Raw genomic sequence first — 18,218 nt, forward strand, 5'->3', positions numbered from 1 at the left:
GACGGTCTTGGCTCATAGCTCCCTCCTTCATCCATTAAGCATACACTGAACATGCCAGAATAATCCATCTTTCCATACTTAAAGCTGTGGGGAACCTTTTGTCCTCTAGATGTTTGAGGCTTCACATCCAGGAAGTCCCCACCACCATGGCCAGTGATCACTGATTATGGAAATTGCAATCCTAAACATCTAGCAGCATGGAAGTTCCCCTATCTCTGTTTACATCATTCTTACCATGTATGTCCTAGGTGGTTAAAAAGAAAATGATCCGAAGGAGGTCATTCTGACTGTTTTAAGCAATTCTGTCACTTGGGGCAAATGGAAAGTGAAAGATGTATTTTGGTTCAGAATTGCCAGTTCCAGTCTAGCAAAGCCATGACTTAATAGCCCAGGTACAATGCCTGCTCCCTTACCTCCCTTTTTGTTTCTCTTGCATTTCTTGCTTCTATCCCTGAAGTGTTTAAGTCCTGGTTTCCTTTTATACTGCTTATCAAGTAGAGAAAATGACAGTTGTGTACAAACCCAGGTGATGGACCTCAGAAAGGGTACAAATGGAGATCATGAGGACTAGTTTGTAAGCAGTGGATAAATCAGGAGTGGACCCACTGTGACCCTCTGGATGCTGGATTCTAGCTCTCATAGCACCTCACAATTGGCTTCACTAGCTTTACAGCGGAGATAAGTCACTGATCGTGCAGTTGCTGTTGGTTTTTGCCAGCACTGATGCTAGTAAGAGGTGATGAGTGTCGCAATCCACTCTCACCCAGAGAGCCACATGTGCTACCTGTTTCATACTTAATTCAAATTCTTAATGTTTAGCAAGTCAAAAGTAGACTTGTCTACAATGCTTATCCCAATCTGAATTGGCAGGTTGCAGAAGATAACTGTCTCCATGCCCTTAACCAGAATTTTTGCTTCTAGCTCTCCCATTCTAAATCATTTGTACCTGCCTGCGTTTGGTGGGTCTTTGAGGTTCTAATTTAAAAAGAAATACGATTGCACAAACTTCCAGTTGCTCCCCTCTTGAATATAGTTCATATCCACTCTTTCGATCATTTGGAAAAATCCTACTGCTGTCCTGTTGAGAGAACTGGCTGTTTTCCTTTGTCTTGCATAGGCGGATGTATCTTGTTATACCTGAAGGATAGGAGAGTTATCCTAACCCTCTAAATCACAGCTGGGAAATCACTGGTGCTCTGAGTGTTTTGGACTACCACTTCCACCATCCCTTGCCATTGGTCATGTCTGTTGAGGTTGATGGGAGTTGCAGATCAAAAGTCTTGGAGAGCCAAAGGTTGTCCATCCGTATTCCAAATGATCGGCATCTTGCCAATGCAGTTAATCCTATGCTGCTGTCAGTAGGACACATGGTATAACATATTCAGCGCTGACAGCTGCTGAAGCAAGCACATCCATTTGCCATGTATCAGCAGAGATTAAGCCTCTTTACAAAGGCTCTGGAAGAAGAGAGATGGGAGCTCTGAATCACTGCTACTGCCTCTCTCTCAGCTGTTTGAGGGGTGGAAAGAATCAGGCGGCATGCTAGCCCTGGCCTGTGCCCCTAAGCATCAAGTACATTGTGTGCTGCTAAAATGTGCCTTTTATTTCTAATTATGTAGTCCTGGCTATGGAGAATGCTCTTTCAATGTTCATGATGGTGAAGACTCAGCCATCGGGGGAAAGAAAGAAAGACAGACAGTCTCTCTCTCTTGTATTTGCAAGGCAGGAGAATGAGTTTCTGGTGTCAGGTGCATCAGCACATGCATGTGCACACACACAAACACACACAAAACAGGAATGAGTGTCTGGTGAATCAGACTTTTGTGCAACGTTCCAACCAGCTCACAGCACTGCCATTGTTCACCAATCTCTCCTTCGTCCTGTTAACTTTGGAACAAAGACCGTCCTGTTTCTGTTTTCTTCTCCACTGTTTTAAACACATTCAGATAACCTGGAAAGCAGCAACATGAATGCTCTGGCCAAAGCAGTGTTTGAATGTGTTTGCTTCTCCCCCTCCCAATGCAGTGTGTTTCTGATACATCGACAAGGGTGTCAAACTGAAATCGGACATCAGGACTATGAAAAAATTACCAAGGTGCGCTCTCTGCCTTGTGAATCAGTCTTGCCCTATTACAGTGGGAGTGTGGCTATCTGCCTCCAGTGTGGCTTATGCTGCATTGTAGATGATGGACTTTCATCCCCATGGCTATTCTACTGCCTGTCATTTGTGACCAAATTCCAACCATTGTTTTATAAGATCAAAGAGATAACCCTGACAACATACGTACAAGCCAGTTACCTGCTTTATGTAAGGAACGTGAAAAAAGCCCCACTTCCCTTTGAACTGAAGGTACTTCTAAGGTGTTCAAAGCATCATAATATAGCTGTCAATTCTTTCATGGGTGGAGAAAGCACATCTTGTGCAACGTGCCTGAGCCTGTAGAAGAGGAGCATGTCTAAATGCAGGCCCCCTTGCATTCTCCACTGAGCAAAATATGTAACTCTGCAGGAAGAATCTAGATTTTGCTGCAACCAAACATTTTTAAAAGTTCTGTATATTGTTCTGGTTTGAATCAATTTGCTTTTGAATTATGGGGATGGGGCCCAAGATGGGCAAAGGATTAAGACAGAGAGGCCCTCATCCTGCCCACTCCTTTGAGTTAGAGCAGTTACCAGGCATTTCTTGTCCAATCAAGAATAGCTTTACAAGAGGTAGCTGTGTTCATTTGTGCAAGGACAGTTTTGTCCAAGGGGCAAATATTTACTTTTGAAAGGGGGAACTGTGAGATGAAAGGAAATGGAATTCATCACAGGTACAATTCAGCAGTCATATACACAACCTGACTGATACCTTTTTCTCAACCTTGTTTACCGAATGCAGAATGTCTGGCATGACTGTTAGGCCATTGACGTGTCTTACATTTGGTGAGTAAGAGCTGAATTCCGTTTGCTTATGAGAATAGAATTCAGCCACATTTTAATGAACAACATCAGTATTTGTCTTGTGCCAGACAGCTGTATCTGGCTAAGAAGAAAGACCAAGGCAGAATATTTTGAAACAAATTTATTGTAACCGCAGGATATTCCTTCCTGTCATTACTGTGGTGAGAGAGAAAGCAGAATCCGGCTAACATTTTCTTCCAAAACCTACCCTTTCCTAGCAGAAGCCTAATCCAGATTGTCAGGAGGGCAGAGTTTGCTTTGAAAGCATGAGGAGGCTCTTTAGTCCGCTACTAGAACGCCAGCTTTGTATAAGCAGAAATGCCAAGGTTTACCCCCTTGGCATTGCAGGATCAGGGAGCAGGTGATAACATAAAACTTGCTGGAGACCCCAGAGAGCTGCTGCCGGTCAGAGTACATCAAACTGGGCTAAATGGACAGAGAAATCTGACCTGGTACAAGAGCACCCCTCTATTTTCATTCTGTAAGCCAGCCAAAACAAAAAAAAAATCTCTCAAGGGTTGCTATAAATTTCACCACGACATGGATTTAAAAATAAAATGCTGGCTGTCCTTTGCCCACCTGTGCTGTATGAAGGGTCGCATACACCTGTCTCTTCCTTGCATTCTCTTTCGGACCAGAGGCACGTTTTTAAAATGGGAGAAGTCTAGACATCACTCCCCCCTCCCTCCGCCTTCCCTTTCCCATCTAATTGCTGGTTTAAAGGCATGATTTAGGTCACTTGCTGTCTGGCCACATGTTTGGTTATGTAACACTGTCTGGCAGCATCTTCCAGCTAGCTTCCCATGATGCACTGCTTCTGATGAATAAGGGTGGGAGGGAGTTCCTGGCACATGGAGTAGTACAACGTGCTCTCATGAAATGACGTGCTTTTCAATGCGGCACAGTTTGATCTCTCTCTTTTTGCATCCCTCTCATTTTCTTTTCCCGAACAGAGGAGAAACAAGGTGTGTTCTGGGCTTCAGAAACTCCCCCTTTGGGTGAGGGAGATCACTTAAAACCATACACTTGTCTTCCTATATTTAGACCCTGTTTTAAATTCCCCCTCTGTAACATGGGGGCCAAACTAAATTTTATTCTACACACGGTGTCTTCCGTGTGGCCCTTCAGGTGTTGCTGAGATTGCACCAGGTTTATGTTTCCCAAGGACAATGGGAACTGCAATCCCAACTATAGCTGGAGAATTCCAACTTGCCCTCTGGAAACATCTCTAGTGAGCAACGTCAGCAAATTCAGTCCAGTGGTATAGCCTACATTGAGGCCAACTTGGGGCCAATCTGAGTGTCCTGAATTCTGCCCATGGAAGGCTGATATTGCAAGTCAGCAACTTGCAAGAGGTGTGCATTACTTATTGCTTCTTAAAAAGATGCTACTTAGGCAGACCATCTGTCCTGGCCCAATGAAGTGGTTTCTGCCTGCAATAAAATGTTATCAATACAGTTCAGTTTTTCATACTCTGCATTTAGAGGAAATGTCATTTTCCTTTTGGGCCAATCTATAGTCAGTGAAGCCCATAGGCTCTTCCTCTTTCTTGTACGTTGATTAGTCAAGGGAATAGCTTTCACATGGGTGTAACTACATTTTTCACACTGTGCGTGTGAAAAGTTCTAAGTTCAAGTCCCAACATTACTAGGCAGGCAGAAGTGGGAAAGATTAGATTCCTATCTCTCATACAGCCTGGAGAGCCAAGGCTAGCCGATACAGACAAATACTGGGCTTGGTAGACCAGTTTCAGCAGGGTGGGCTGTACGATCGGCCAACAGGAAGCAAGCATGGCAGCCACAAGGGGAAACCAGTACCAGCCCCTTCATTCTTCCTGAACCATCATCATCTAAACTGTCCTGCTACCATCAGGCACAGTGGCAGATCTACCCTGTTGCAAAAGTTGACATCGGATTCAACTCGGGCAGCAAAATGTTTTAGGATGAATGAAATTCAGCCTAACACAACATCCTAAGTTTAATGATTTCTTGGAAGTGGGGGGTCTTGAGGTCTGGCCCTCGATACCAGAGTTTGGAATACTTTGCGACTATTTGGTCTAAAAGTGAATGCTCCCCATTCTCACTGGGGTGAGAAAATATCAGCCTATTTCCCCCACTCTGGCTGCCTTACATTGGCTGCCCGTTCGTTTCCGCATTGATTACAAGGTGTTAATGATGACATATAAAGCCCTAAAAGGTTTAGGACCTCAATATCTAGGGGAACTCCTTCTCCCACCTAGATCTACCCGAATCACTCATTTTAGCCAAAACGGGCAACTGAGGGACCTAACACCGAGGGAGGCCTGGAGAGAAAGAACAAGAAACTGGGCCTTCTCAGTAGTGGCCCCTCATCTCTGGAACAGTCTGCCTCCAGAGATCTGTCTGGCTCCCTCGTTGGGTGTTTTTAAGAGCAAACCTAAGACCTGGCTCTTTAGGAAGGCTTTCCCTCCTGTCATCACCTAATTACTTTTGCTATCTTGAATTATATTATTACTTATGTTTTTATCTTATTATATTGTTTTTACCTTTATGCATTATTGTTAGCCACCCAGAGTAGACTTCAGTCTAGATGGGTGGGGTATAAATTTAATCAATCAATCAATCAATCAATCAATTTCTCTCTTAATGTGGAACCAGCTCTGCAAAAGACACTAGTCCACCCTCCCTTCCAATGTTAGTCCTTTCCTGATCCCTGCAATAAAAGGACTCAATGCTTCCGTATGTTTTATGTTATGAAAGTTTGCAAGTCCATTACCTGGAAATAATCTGAACCTGCCAAGCAAAGAAAGGGCTGTGTATATGCCAAGGCAGCCCTGCAAACCGAGTAGCCTTAAGCTGCCCTCTCCACAGGCATGCTAGCCTAAATCCAGCTAAGGATTTTAGAGGAAGATTGAGCCAAGAGAGGTGGAAACCCCAGAAGCCATGGTAGCAGCCCTCCCAAACTAGAACAATGCATACCGGAAAATATTGGGGTGTATCCTTTTGTTTTAGCGAGGATCAAGGAAAACAGAGCTAGCAACACTGGAAAGGCAACCGGCACTAACCCTTCCTTTACAGGACTAGAAGGGGTAAGGATGCTGATTGTAACACGAAAGGTCCAACAAGTGCACCTGAAGGATATTGCTTGTGCTGCAGGTTGAACATCCTCATCTTCAGTCTTGCCTCGTCTCTGTCTGTTGCTGAAGTCTTTTTCATTCTGGGTCACTTCTGCCTACCAGGCAAGCATCAGGGTTCCGGCTGTGCTTTGATCTCTTCACTCATTTGCCGGGCACTGTAGTAAGAGAGGCTTAACCCCATGATGGCTAATAGCAACGCCAACTGATTCACTAGCCTGTCTTGAGGTTCTGACTCGGGCCCGTTGGCCAGCTGCATCTATGTGAATGCAAAAGAAAGGCAGAGCTTTAGAATGCTGAAAGCAGGCTCAGCGTTTGAGATGGAGGGGAAAGCATATCCACGAGAGAGAGAGGAAAACATGTTTGGTTTCAAGCAAACATTTGTGGTTGAAACTGTACAACCTTCATTCAGACTGTGACAAACCCAGACCTACTGGGATCTGCCACACGTTTACTAAGCTGCCACCAACCATTCCCTGTAAGAAGTCACACAGACCAGGGATGGATTTTTAAACAATAAAAAGAATAAGGTTTATTTTAAATACACACAGGGAAAAATAAACAATCAGGTGAATAAAATAAAGTAACGTGGCTTATTCTCACTCTTACAAGCATACAGTTTGGTTCACCCAGAACCCTTAACTTAAAGCACAGACCCTGAACCTATCAGTTCTGGCTAACCAACAGACACCTGAACCTATCAGGTTGGTACTCTGACACACAGTAGTACCCTGTCTGACACACAGACTCCCACAACAGCTTCTTCTTCCCAGCTGCTGCTTCGTCACATCCCAGTGTCTCTCAGCGTCTCATAAACTCTCCACACACGCTTCACATATTTATACAGTACAGCCCCTCCTCCTGATGTCCCGCCTTCCACTCCCCATAGGATGGAACTTTCCCTCCAAACCCATGACAGACAGGTAACATCAGTGCTGTATGTAACACCTCCCCTCTTTATAAGTTGTTTTGTAGGGGGAAAGCTAAGGTGCTTTTTCCCAAAAAACAACCTGGATAAAACACACAACAACAGTTATACATACCATATTATACTTACTCATACTTACATTCTAAGTTAATCATAGCAAATAGGCATTTAAACATTTACCATATATACAATACATCCATTTACCTTTATTCATACAAACCAAATTCAAAACCAGGTACATTTAACTTTTGTCATCATTATATACACATATAGTCCAGGTTTCTTTCGCCGTCTTCAATCTTCAGGTCTTCTTGACAAGGCGTCAGCAACACAGTTCACTGACCCTCTGACCACCTTCACTTCAAAGTCATAGTCCTGTAGGTTTAAAGCCCACCTCATAAGTTTGCTATTGTGGGTTTTCATTGTCTTTAACCATTGCAGTGGTGAATGGTCAGTACACAAAACAAAATGTCTTCCCCAGATGTAAGGCTTGGCCTTCTGGATCGCGTAGACTATGGCCAAACACTCCTTCTCCACGGTTGCCAAATGTCTCTCACCTTTTTGGAGTTTCCTACTCAGGTAGGACACTGGATGCTGGTCACCATTCTCATCCTCCTGGCACAGAACTGCTCCTACCCCGCTGTTAGACGCGTCGGTGTAGATAATGAACTCCCGGTCGAAGTCTGGAGCCCGCAGGACTGGATAGTTGATTAACGCCTCCTTCAACCTCTGGAACGCCGCCTCACAGTCGCTGGTCCACGGGATGCGGTCATCAGCCTTCTTCCTCGTCAGATCGGTCAGCGGAGCCGCAATCTCGCTAAACCTCGGGATGAACTTTCTGTAGTAGCCCACCAACCCAAGAAATGATTTGACTTTTTTCTTGGTGTTGGGTCTAGGCCAATCACGAACTGCTTCTATTTTGGCCTCTAGGGGTTTTATCATTCCTCCCCCTACCATGTGACCCAAGTATTTTATTTCTGAGCTACCCAGCTGACACTTGCTGGCCTTTACTGTTAGCCCTGCTGCACTTAACCTCTGCAGCACTAATTCCAGGTGTATCAGGTGATCTTCCCAGGTATTACTGAAGATCCCTATGTCGTCAATATAGGCCACTGTAAAGTCACTGAGCCCTGCCAAGGTCTGGTCCATCAGCCTTTGGAATGTGGCTGGTGCATTTCTGAGACCAAAGCTCAGGACTCGAAACTCATAAAGACCAAAAGGGCTGCAAAAGGCAGTCTTTTCTTGATCCCTGGGATCAATTCTTAATTGCCAATATCCCTTTACCAGGTCCAATGATGAGATGAACCGACAACCCCCTATGGTTTCAATCAGGTTGTCTAGCCTGGGCATTGGGTAGGCATCAGGAGTGGTTACACGGTTTAATTTCCTGTAATCAACACAAAACCTAATGCTCCCATCAGGCTTGTCCACAAGGACTATCGGAGAGGACCAAGGACTAGAAGAGGGGACGATTATGTTCTCCCTAAGCATCTCGTCCAGCTCCTTCCGCACCTTGTCCCTATAGGGTCCCGTTACTCGGTATGGGGATACTGCCTGCGGGGGTGCATCCCCTGTGTGGATCCGATGCATCACTCCCTTCACTATCCCCGGCTTGTTGGAAAACACCTGTTGATATTTACTAAGCAGCATTTTTAGTTCTTGCTGCTGGTCTTGGGTGAGTGCAGGACTGATCTTTACCTCCTCTGGGTTGTATTTTACTTCCCCTCTACCCTCCCAGAAGGGCAATTCAGCTTCCTCACTCTCAGCTGCTTTTATCGCGAATAAAACCCTCTGTTCCCCTCTGTAGTAGGGTTTTAGGGCATTCACATGAACCACCCTCCTTGCCTGGTTCTCCTCCTGCTCTATTAGGTAGTTCAGGTCTGACATCTTGGAAATGACCCTATATGGTCCTGCCCATTTGAGCTGCAGTTTATTCTCTCTGCAGGGCCTAAGCCAAAGCACTTCCTCCCCTGGGTCAAAGTGCCTCTCTCTAGCTTTGTGGTCATACCATGTTTTCTGTCTGACCTTCTGAGCTTGCAGGTTTTCTGCTGCCAGCTCTAGATTTCTCCTTAGGTCATTCATCAAGGTGTCTATGTATGTCACAACGTCTTGTGGGTCATCCTGGGTGATCTGCTCCCAATTTTGTTTGATCAAATCAAGGGGCCCTTTCACCCTTCTCCCAAATAAAAGTTCAAATGGACTGAACCCGGTACTGGCTTGTGGCACTGATCGATAAGCAAACAAAAGGGATTGCAGCTTCTGGTCCCAATTGTTTGGATTCTCTGCCAAGTAAGCCCTAATCATGCGCATTAGAGTCCCATTGAACTTCTCAGTTAACCCATTACTTTCAGGATGATAGGCAGTGGTTTCCTTGTGCTTAATTCCACAGATTTGCCATAAGCGTTTCATGAGCTTTGATGTGAACGATGCGCCCAAATCTGTGATTATCTCTGAGGCAAATCCCATCCTGGACATATACCCCACCAAAGCATCGGCCACTGTGTTAGTTTCAATGTTAGTCAAGGGTATGGCTTCAGGATACCTTGTGGCATGGTCCACAATTGTTAGAATGAACCTGTTCCCCCTCTTTGTGGCCTTGGGCAAAGGTCCCACAATATCCACCCCTATGCATTTGAACGGAGTGTCAATCACAGGCAAAGGGCACAACTTTGCTTTTGTCCTGTCGCGGTTATTCCCCTGCCTTTGACACACATCACATTGCTTACAGAACTCCCTGATCTGCTTCCCTATGTCAGGCCAGTAGAAATTCTGTGTGATTCTCTGCTGTGTTTTGTTCACCCCTAAGTGTGCAGCAAACATGTCAGAGTGACCCCTTTGTAAGATCATGGGGCGATACTTTTCAGGTACCACCAGCTGACTTCTGATCCCATCTCCCCCTTTTGAGATATTCCTCAGGGTCTCTCTATATAAAATCCCCTTTTTCTCCAGAAATCTCACTGGGGTTTCAGGTGTTAGCTGGGCGTCAGTCACCTGTTCAAAACACTTTTGGAGAGTGGCGTCTGCCTTTTGCTCCTGTCCAAATCTGCTGTCTGTGGTTAAGGTTTCCACCACAGCTTCTGAACTCCCCTCTGCTTCCGTCTCTGGCTCATCATTACCCCCCTGAACTGTCCTTGTGGTGGCTTGTGAGCGTGTAATCACTAGCACCCGTTTCACATGTTCAGCCAGGTCATTTCCCACGAGCACGGCTGCTGGCAGAGTCGATGAAATCCCTAGCCGCCAATCTCCCCTCCAGCCTTGAAAGTTGACAGGTACCTCTGCTACTGGCAGAGAGATTACCTGCCCCTCAATCCCTGCCACCTTTATGCTCTCATTTGGGATTATAAACTCCCTGGGAATAATATCTGGATGGCACAGGGTTACCTGGGAACAAGTGTCCCGCAGCCCCCTATACTGACGGTCAAGTATTCCCACGTCCACCCCGGCTATCTCAAACAACTGAGAATCTGTTTTTATCAGCAAGCAGCGCTTTACCTCTATAAGAGGACCATTTTCCTCAGCCTGATCAGCAGAGGTAGCTGTTCCAGACTGAGTAGCCATGGCAACAGGCTCCCTCAGTGACACTGAGCCTTGCTCTTTCTGGACACAGAACACAGCTTTTGGCTTGGTTCCACTAGAATTCTGAGGCACCATTCCTTTTAGCTGCTTTAATTTCTCACACTCTGAGATTAGATGACCCTTTCCCTGACAGAAATAACATTTTCTGGTGTATTTTGATTCTCTCTCATCTTGTTTTGGTTTTCCCTCCAAAATCTGAGGTCTTGGTTTCATGTCTGAGGGCTTCCCTTCACCATGGGCCCCTCCCCCTTGCTGGCTTTTCCCTGGTCCCTGAGAGTACTTGCTGTAGGTTTCTTTGGGTTTACCTACAGATTTCCCCTCACCCAAGGGCTTTCTTATTTGGGAAATAAAATCTGCGATCTCTGCGGCTGCTGCCACAGATTTCGGTTTCCTTTCCCTCACCTGGAATTTCAATTCCCCATGCAGGACTGAATAGAACTGTTCCAGTGCTATCAAGTCTTTAAGCTGCTCATAGGTCTCTATTCCCTCCTGCGATAGCCATTTCTCAAGCAGCCTCACCAATTGGGCCCCCACTTGGGTAAAAGTCTGTTCTGGCTTTTTGGTGAGGGACCTGAATCTTTGTCTCAGCTGTTCTGCATTTATCCCATGTCTGGCAAACACCAGCTTTTTAAACTCTGCAAAATCTTTCATCAGTTCCTCAGGCATCTCGGCATAAACCTCAGCCAGGCTACCACTGATTAAAGATCGCATGATGGTCATCTTCTCAGTTTCCCTCACTGAGAAGTCCACAAACGCTCTTTCCACTAAGGAAAAGAACACCTCAGGACAATCTCCCTTGTGGTACACAGGGAATTTCTTCAGGTCAGCCTTAGACAATTGGCCTCCCTCAGAATCCCTATTGTTATTATTGTTCTGGTTCATTATTTCCAATTTTCTTAATTCAAACGCCATTCTTTCTTTTTCCAGAGCAATTTTCTCTCTCTCCATTCTTTCTTCCCTCTCCATTCTCTCTCTCTCTCTCTCTAATTCAAATTGCCGCTGTTTCTCCCTTTCCCTTTCTTCTCTTTCCCTTTCCTCCATTTCAAATTGCCTCATCCTCAGTTCATGCTGTTGGGCTATGAGCAATTTTCTAAGTTCTGGGTTCTGCTCTCCTGTGCTGTCACCCTGCACTGAGCCAAACTCATCCTCAGAACCTTGGTCAATCTGGGGGTCTTTCACTTCACTCATGTCTGCTATCTGGCTTCGAGTCAAGGGCATAATCCCCCCTCAGAACAGGCTGCTTTAAAAAGTCAAGCCTCAAAATAAAACGACCACTTTTTCCTTCTTGCCTCAGAACCAGCTTTCCTATAGAAATTGCTGCTGTTCTTCAGCACTAACTTGTAACAGTATCGAGTCAGAGCCTACCCCCCTCTGCTGGGCCTCTCAGCTGGCAAGCTAGATCACTGTTACTACGCAGTTTTGCCTCAGCTTTTTCCCGCCAAAACTAGGCTACCTCAGAGCACCTTAATCTAAGTCTCCCCAGTTGGCACGTTCTTCTACTAGCGCACCTCCCCGTGAGGTACACCTAGAAGATTACCTACGCGCCTCAGACTGTCCCTGACTAGACCCCCCTTGCTCTGGGCACACTTGCCAAGGCTTTGCTGGACCGCTGGACAACTGGACCAGTCGTATCCCACACGCTGGACACCAATCAATGTGACAAACCCAGACCTACTGGGATCTGCCACACGTTTACTAAGCTGCCACCAACCATTCCCTGTAAGAAGTCACACAGACCAGGGATGGATTTTTAAACAATAAAAAGAATAAGGTTTATTTTAAATACACACAGGGAAAAATAAACAATCAGGTGAATAAAATAAAGTAACGTGGCTTATTCTCACTCTTACAAGCATACAGTTTGGTTCACCCAGAACCCTTAACTTAAAGCACAGACCCTGAACCTATCAGTTCTGGCTAACCAACAGACACCTGAACCTATCAGGTTGGTACTCTGACACACAGTAGTACCCTGTCTGACACACAGACTCCCACAACAGCTTCTTCTTCCCAGCTGCTGCTTCGTCACATCCCAGTGTCTCTCAGCATATCTCTCTCACCACACACGCTTCACATATTTATACAGTACAGCCCCTCCTCCTGATGTCCCGCCTTCCACTCCCCATAGGATGGAACTTTCCCTCCAAACCCATGACAGACAGGTAACATCAGTGCTGTATGTAACACAGACTACAGATTGAGACCTCTCTTCTCATAAGAAAGGCACACCGATGCATTCTTCTTGTACCTTAACTTCCATCCCAGGTAAACACAAGAGGTGGGCTCTAATGTTTGATTATCTAAACAGGAAGAATCTCAACTTATATAGGACCGAGCCCATTAAACACGACACAGCTTTCTTCCCTCAAATCTGGATCAATTGGGATAGACTAGTAAAGATTGTGTAACTATAAACAGGACTGCAGTGCACATTTTCTGTATGCAGATGTTGGCACTATCAAAGCCTGTTTTATTTCATAATATAATATTTATGGAGTGTTTCATAAGCAGTGGGGTAGCTGATGGGATTATGCTTTGCTGTCTACTTGGAGTGGCAGTTAAGGTAGAAAAAAAGGTGCATTGGTGTGCCCATGTTTTGAGTGGGAGTGTGCATAATCTGTTGTCTGACTGTCCTTACTTTAGGCGTATACCATCAATCATAATCCTTTTCCTTTATACTAAAGATTATCTTTCTCTTTGGAAAATTTTCCTGTTTTTAAAAATGTAAGAATATATAAGCATCAGTGCCTTGGCATGCTCTGGTCCATGGCGTCATGAAGAGTTGGACATGACTAAACAACAACAACAAAAGCATCAGTATTTTTTAAATTCCATCTTTCCTCTGAATTGCTTGGGGTGGATTTAAAACAAAAGTGTGGGATGCTCCTGATAGTATTAGCCCGTAACTCCCATTTGTCAGAGGCAGCAGGATGTTGTTGTTTAGACAGTAAGTTGTGTCTGACTCTTCATGACCCCATGGACCAGAGCATGCCAGGCCCTCCCGTCTTCCACTGCCTCCCAGAGTTTGGTGAAATTCATGTTGGTCTCTTCGATGACTCTGTCCAACCATCTCATCCTCTGTTGTGCCCTTCTCCTCTTGCCTTCATACTTTTCCCAACTTTTCAGAGGCAGCATAGCCAATAGCTATAATCTAACAAAATCTAGAGTTCAAATGTTGTCCTCACTCCCCAGTTTTGCGGTTCACACATGTGTTCATTTCACATTCACAGCAGCTCTGTGAAGTGAGCTGGGCTCAGAGTTTGGGGTTGGCTGTGGGATGCCCAGTATGCCACCTTACTGAATGAGAATTTGAACCTAAGCCAGCCTGTCACTCTGTATAATATACCACACTGTTTCTCCTCTCTTTCCAGTTATCACGAAAGCCATATACTCCATCTTATGTGGTCATGTTAAAATGGAATAATTCCATGGATGCTAGACAAGGGATCTGAAAGTGCGAAATAAAAATATTGTCCAGTACATTTGCAGAATATAGAATCTGTCAAACGCACTTATGTATTCATCCTACTATCAAGAAGAATCTTCTGCTTGCAACATCATTCATTCATTCATTCATTCATTCATTCATTCATTCATTCATTCATTCATTCATTCATTCATTCATTTATACCCCATCTTTCTCCTTAAAAAGGACCCAAGGTGGCTTACATCATTAAAATGCAAGATTTAAAAGCTAAAAGCAGTAAGTATACAAATATTTAAAAGAATCAAACAGATGGCACACTAAAAATGGTAAATAACATCCACACCAAAAACAGATTCAAAGCAATAATGCATAACACTCAATTTAAAACCCTCCTCAATTACTAAGGGAAAGTCTGCCTGAAGAGAAAAATGGGGCCAGCCTGGCCTTCAGTGGGAGGTAGTTCCAGAGTCTTGGAGCAGCAACAGAGAAAACCCTCTCCCACGTCCCCACCAAGTATGCCTGTGGATCCTCAAGGGAGGATCTTAACAGGCTCATAAAGGGAGACACAACCCTTAGGAGAGATTGGACCCAAGCCATTTAGGACTTTGTAGGTTAAAACCAGCACTTTGAAGCCCACACTTCTTTCCTTTATGATGGAGAGACACATCATACCACCCAGAATGCACCCAAACCCTTCTGGTTTCAGAAGCTAAGCAGGGTCGGGCTGGGTTAGTACTTGGACATGAGACCATCAGTGAATACCAAAGATCATGGTTGGAGTTAAGAAAGAACACTGCCTAAATCTTGGGGAACTCCTGGCACTGAAATGCACTGGCTAAATGCACTAGTGTATCAGGCAGGCTTTTGATACTGGAGGCTGAGATGATGACTGATTGATAGCTGCCTCCTTGGGACGGAAAAGATTTCATTAGATTTCATAGAATCCTAGAAAAGTGAAGTTGGAAGGGGCCTACAAGGCCATCAAGTCCAACCCCCCTGCTCAATGCAGGAATGCAATCAAAGCATATCTGCCAGGTGATTACTACTGTAAGTTTTTTCTTGAATGCCTCCAGTGTTGGAGCACTCACCAAGGTAACTGGTTCCACTGCTCCTGAGTAACTGGTTCCATTGTCGCATTGCTCTAACAGGAAGTTTTTCCTGATGTTCAACCGAAATCTGGCTTCCTTTAACCTGAGCCCATTGTTGCATGTCCTGTTAAGATTTTAAGTTCTCAACAGAAGTATTTTCAGAGAGTCCGTGTGAGACACAGCGCATTGTGTGAGTCTTGCCATGACATTTGGAAGAATAAAATACATGCCAAACTCCATGTAGTTAGCAAACATGACTAGTTCAAAATGACTACTACAGAAAAATTTGGTAGGCATGTACAGACACACCCCAATTAATTGTAGTAATGCCTACTGAAATTTGAGCTGGTACGCATTAAAAAGGTGGGCAAAACACATACCATTTTTGATGCAAAAATTAAATATATACAGGTTCGCTTACAATAATTGAAAAACAATGTCTTCCAAGGATGGGATGAGAAGTCAGAGAGAGGTCTGAATAAACCACCATAAAACTGAGATTTGAGGAGCTGATAGCTTTGCAAGCGGGCGAGACCGTGTTGTTCCTGCTAATACACATTGTGTTCACATCTGCACAGCAAGTTTGGAAATGAAACTTATCTCCTCATGACCAGTCACCAGAAAAAGAAAAAGGCAATTTAACATTTGCAGAGCTACGATAGGAAAAATAGGAGGAAGCTCTGCTTCTAATTGTGAAGCTGCTATCTCCCTATTTGGTCTCTCTCTGCTCTAAAAGATTCCTGCGTCCTAATCAGCTGCAACTGACTAAAAAAAAAATTCGGATACTTTGGGTGAAATTAGCGTTCACTGTCCAAACACTGTCCAGAGAGTGGTGGTCGTGGTTGTGATCATAGCAGCTCTTTCTCTAGTTTTCTCAAATGTGACACACACGACGCGCAACTCATTACGCTACTTCAGGGTTAGTTTCCTGCAAGACTTGATGGGGGGGAAAAAAAGAATATGCTTCTGAGGCTTGATAGGGTAGAAAAAGTAGATCTTACCTGTAGCAGGCGGAAGTAACCTGGAGTCAGATGCCTGAGGCGGAAGATCATAGCACGGAACAGTGGCAGGTTAGGTTGCTGATGTGTTTCCACCTTGGCTGGTTTTGTCAAGGTATTTGATTAAGGCTTGAGGAAGAATGAGACAGAGCTGGTTAGCTGACCATAGCAGAGAGAGAATAAGAGGAGGAAGAGAAGAGAGCAGCCCTTGTTACTCAGCTGTGGGTTTTTCTCTGGAACTTGCCTGCACAGCACCCGGTTGTTGGCGATCACAAAATCATCTTTCGTGGAACGTGTACCAATCCTAAATACTAACTGTATAGGTTATTGTCTTGGGATTAAATAAGTGCAATTAGTATTTCTGTCTCACTGGCTGCCTACTAAAGACATCTTTCCAGTTCACTGTGATGCGTGGAACAGAGCACGTCGCTCCTCTTGGTGGAATGTCCACCTCAATTTCCCCCCAGTCGTTCCCTGTATGTTTTGGCACTTTCTCTCCTCGCCCTCCTGTTTGGGTCCTGCTTGGAGGCTAAGGGGTCAGGCAGAAGCGAGATGCCACTCACCGGGCTCTTGATCCCAATCCTTGCGTGCTAAATTCCAACACTTCTGCCGGCCGGCTGGGTTGTGGGGCATTTAAGTATCACCTCCTCCCATCCCTTGCCGGATGACGATCCGTAGCGCAGCCTGCCTCAGGAACAGCTGTCACAAGAGATCAGCGCTTCCTGCTCTCCCGACCGCACGCAATCACCGTGTTGAGAGGAGGCAGCTTTTTTTGCTGGAGAAGAAGAACTTGTGCCGCGTTTGCCATCCTATGAAGATGAATATCTGCTGTGGCGCAGCTGAGATTTCAAAGCAGGCCCATGTCGAGGTGACCCAAGGCGTTTTGCTGCCTGAGGAGACTAGTAGCTTGGGGATTGGTCTTACTCTCGGACAAACGTTGATTGATCAAACCCAAAATTGTCAATGTTGGCCAACAGTGGCTCTCTAGGGCTTCAAGCAGAGTTCTTTTTTATCTCTGCCTGGAGACAATGGAACTGAATATACAACTTCCTGCCTGCAAAGCAGATGATCCATCACTGAGTTATACCCTTCACACTGAATAAGATGGCACTTCCTCCTGTTCCATGCTCAAAAGTCATTGGGACTGGCAGTTGAATCTTTTTCCAGCACTGGTGGATCGGGCAGGGTTCTCAAGTCCATTTGAAGGCAAAAAGCTTGGCCATAAGACAGTCCATGAGGCGCACAGCCTTTCCTCCAAAATCTTCCTGCCATCTCCCAGCATATGCTGCCTAAGGAAACTACCTCCCTCTGCCTAATGGTAGGACTGGCCTTACCATGTGATCTTATTTTAAAAGCACTTCCCTCATTGTCGCCCTGTACAGTGGTGCCTCACAAGACGAAAGTAATTCATTCTGCGAAAATTTTCATCTTGCGAAAAGCGGTTTTCATCTTGCAATGCATTCCTATGGGAAACCTCGCAAGGCGAACAAATTATTTTCGTCTTGCAAGGCATTGGTCTTGCGGGGGGGGGAATTGTCTTGCAAAGCACGGCCATAGAAGAAGTCGTCTTGCAAGTCACCAACACGATCGCAAAATGCTTTTGTCTTGCGAGTTTTTTGTCCGGCAAAGCGTTTGTCTTGCGAAGTACCACTGTACTTGAAGAGCTGTCCAATTGAAGTATGCTTTAAACAGGTGTCAGGAACATGTGGTCCTCTAGATGGTACCAGACACAGGTCTCACCAATCCCCAGCCAGCATGGCTAGTCATCAGGATGGTGGGAGCTAAAGCATAATAGTATCTGGAGAGCCATACCTTTCCCCATCCCTGAGAGAAAGACACATAGGTGTTGAAATAGCCCATTATCAGATTCAGCAACTGGCAGAGGTTGACCACAGTTTTCACAGCTGGTGTCACTACTCTGGTGAGACGAATTGAGTTTCTCAGCAAACAACACTCATTGTTTCTACATCATATATGCATATAACAGCATAAATGGATTGGAAATCTGCGTGCTCTTTCAAAATGCTCTTTTGTTGGTATGTAAGTGACCATGATGGGACAGGGACATGGTGGCACTGTGGGCTAAACCGCAGAAGCCTCTGTGCTGCAGGGTCAGAAGACCAGCAGTCGTAAGATTGAATCCACG

General features: G+C 45.1%; 1 long non-coding RNA gene across 1 annotated transcript; it reads right to left on the minus strand.

Annotated features, from left to right (window-relative positions):
* Nucleotides 1-3,049: 3,049 nt before the first annotated feature.
* On the minus strand, nucleotides 3,050-17,061 carry LOC140702013 (uncharacterized). Its single transcript, XR_012081056.2, has 3 exons — nucleotides 16,636-17,061; nucleotides 16,076-16,201; nucleotides 3,050-6,314 (listed from the first exon to the last, which is right to left on the minus strand). It is a non-coding gene; the product is annotated as an uncharacterized LOC140702013 (long non-coding RNA).
* Nucleotides 17,062-18,218: the final 1,157 nt, after the last annotated feature.

This window comes from Pogona vitticeps, chromosome 9, assembly GCF_051106095.1.
Source record: "Pogona vitticeps strain Pit_001003342236 chromosome 9, PviZW2.1, whole genome shotgun sequence".
Lineage (NCBI taxonomy): Eukaryota > Metazoa > Chordata > Lepidosauria > Squamata > Agamidae > Pogona > Pogona vitticeps.